This window comes from Salminus brasiliensis, chromosome 1, assembly GCF_030463535.1.
Source record: "Salminus brasiliensis chromosome 1, fSalBra1.hap2, whole genome shotgun sequence".
Lineage (NCBI taxonomy): Eukaryota > Metazoa > Chordata > Actinopteri > Characiformes > Bryconidae > Salminus > Salminus brasiliensis.
Genome location: NC_132878.1, coordinates 19,936,386 through 19,939,547, shown reverse-complemented (window position 1 = coordinate 19,939,547; position 3,162 = coordinate 19,936,386).

Genomic DNA, 3,162 nt, shown 5'->3' with positions numbered 1-3,162 from the left:
GTTTACGCACCTCTGTCCTCGTAACCGGCAGCTCAGCGCCCACAGGAGACAACTTCTCACACCTACTCCGGCTTTAAACAGGGCTCCCTTGAGACATCCAGGCCCCGCCCACCGCAACCACAACTCGCTCTGCTATTGGTCCGGATCGAGTCACAGCCAGTAGCGTGAGCCAATTACATCATTGTGGTTTGAGTATTAGCTCCGCCCCCGACTGTAAATACCGACATGTTTGCTAATGGGAAAAATGTCGCTCCTGTTTGCTAATGCGAAATATTTTGAGGGGAATCGCAGCAGTGGAAAAGAGGCTCGCTCCACAGAGTCTGCAAAATGCAGATGTTTTAAAGTTAAGTAAAAGAATAGCCTGGACACCCATAATGGACACTAAATTGTCTGTTATGGGACAGCCCAGACATTCCAGTATACACGGGCGAGTGTGTTAGCTAGATCACATGGGACACGCCCTGACTGCTATAGTTTAATTTTTAATATCATATTAAAACCTATTCACAGCAGTTCACTTTACTCATTTAGAGACAGTGTTGTTTCTAAGTCGAAATGGGAACAGAAAAAAAAGTGTCCTCTAAGACAATGATGTCCTATACCTATTTCTGTCCTCCTGCTCTTTGCTGCTGCTGCTGCTGCTGCTGGTGCTGCTGGTGGTGCTGGTGGTGGTGCTCTTGTCTTATCTGGTCTGTCTGCTGGTGAGTAAGTCTCAGGTCTTTCTGTTCCTGCGCCACATGTGTGAGTAGTGTGCTGATAATTTTCTCCAAACAGACGCACTAACTCACTGTGGCCCGGGACAGCGTCACACATCTGCACGCAATGTCCAGAACAGCAGAGAAGGAATGAGCTAAGAGTGGATTAGATTATCCACAGCACAGCCAGTACAGCGGTACCAGACTGTAATATGCCCTACATAGCAAGGGGTATGGCTATAGAACAACCAACTGTAATACATAGAATAAAACAGTAATAACATTAGTTAACTTTTTAAACTAATTATGAATGAAACCGCTCTATTTTGGTCTCTACAGGATTTTCCCCCAAATGAATTGTGGCTTCTGTAGGCAAGTTCTGTTAAACTCCAGTCTGTCCAGAGTAACTTTAGCTAAAACCTACTAAACTATAAATAAAACAAGAACAACTAAATAAAACAGAACTAACTTTAACTAAAACTCAACTAACTATAAATAAAATAAAAAGAAATGACTAAATAAAACAGAACTAACTTTAACTAAAACTCAACTTACTGTAAATAAAATAAAAATAAATGACTAAATAAAACAGAACTAACTTTAACTAAAACTCAACTTACTGTAAATAAAATAAAAATAAATGACTAAATAAAACAGAACTAACTTTAACTAAAACTCAACTTACTGTAAATAAAATAAAAATAAATGACTAAATAAAACAGAACTAACTTTAACTAAAACTCAACTTACTGTAAATAAAATAAAAATAAATGACTAAATAAAACAGAACTAACTTTAACTAAAACTCAACTTACTGTAAATAAAATAAAAATAAATGACTAAATAAAACAGAACTAACTTTAACTAAAACCTAACTAACTATAAATTAAACAGGAATAACTAAAATAGATTTTACTTTTACTAAAACCTGATTAACTGTAAATATAACAAGAATAAATGGCTAAATAAAACAATTTAACTTGAACTAAAACCCAACTACATATCTACATAATACATAACTACAAAATAAAACAAGAACAACTAAAGGTAAAACTAAAAACACCCTTAAATAAACCAGAAGTTGAACATAAAAATGACTAACTTAAAAATAACTACAAATAAAATAGGACTTCAGGGCTGATGTAACCTGCTGAAACACATCCTGCTTTTAATAAAACAGAACAACTTTAACTACTCCAGGACTAATTTATCATTTACAAATATTATAATGGTTCAAGTTCATATGAAGAGCAGGGTGTTCTTTACTGTAACACACTGATCAAATTGAGGCAATGTACCCGTATAAACACAAGGTGGCGCCAACAGTTTATTTTATAATTTCATCTATTCTGGGCCAAAATACTACCACACCACCATATAAACATATTCTACACCCCGTCATGTTACAAAGTACTGGATGATGCTTGAAAGAATAGCTAGATAGATAATAGATAATAGGTAATTGATAAACTTCTGCACAGAGACTGAATGACAAACTCACTGGTTCACTGGTCAAGTATGAGTTGCATCTACTATGTAGGTCTACTGTGTAAGTGTAAACTTACAGACTCTCACCAGATATTGCAGCTGTTACCCAGAAATTAATTGACAAGTGTATCAGGTACTGTGCTGTTGTCTGGTGAATTACAAACATACATTTTACTGTTAGATGAAGAGGCCCACTGCCCTTACATATCCATCCAAGAGTGGCTCTGTGGCCTGAAACTGACCTGTGAGGAAGAGCTAGAGTATGGTTACATCAGCAAAGGGAAGCTACAAGACAGGGTTTCAGGACATGAAATCATAAATATATTCAATATATTACAGTTGAAGAGATGGACATGAATTTCACAGCAAACTGGGGCTTTCAAAGGTTTCTGTGTTTTTAATTAACAGTTTTTTTGTGTAAGAGTATGTGTACAGCATACATCTATAATAGGAAAAAGGTGCACACAGTTTGATGGGGAGGCGGTTATGAAATCAAAACAGGGTCATTATACATACATAATCTAAATTATACATACCTTATTATACATACCTTACATTATACACACCAAACCTTCTGGAGGAAAGTTTCATAGTCAGAGGAGACAATGTGATGTGTGAAGGAGCAAAGGTGAGGAAACTGTGAAGCATGGTTGTGGTAGAAACGTTGTTGTTGAATGGGTACACTGCGCAACATGGGCAACATAATGCAGTGTTTTTTTAACCTGTGGGCTGCAGCTTCCCTAGTGGGCCCCAGTGGAAATGCTGGGGGGGCATTGCCTAAAAATGTCTTTCTTTTTTCTGTTTTGCAAAGTAAAAATCAAGAGCAAATAAAAATATGTTCAATATATAGATATATAGAATGTAATTTAAGATGTGTAAAACAACAAGGTCAAGCTTATTGATTGTACTGGGATAGTACAGTCTCGTGGCCGACAAAGCTAGCTAGTGGATTAGCAAGCTAGTTCCATTACTATTAGTG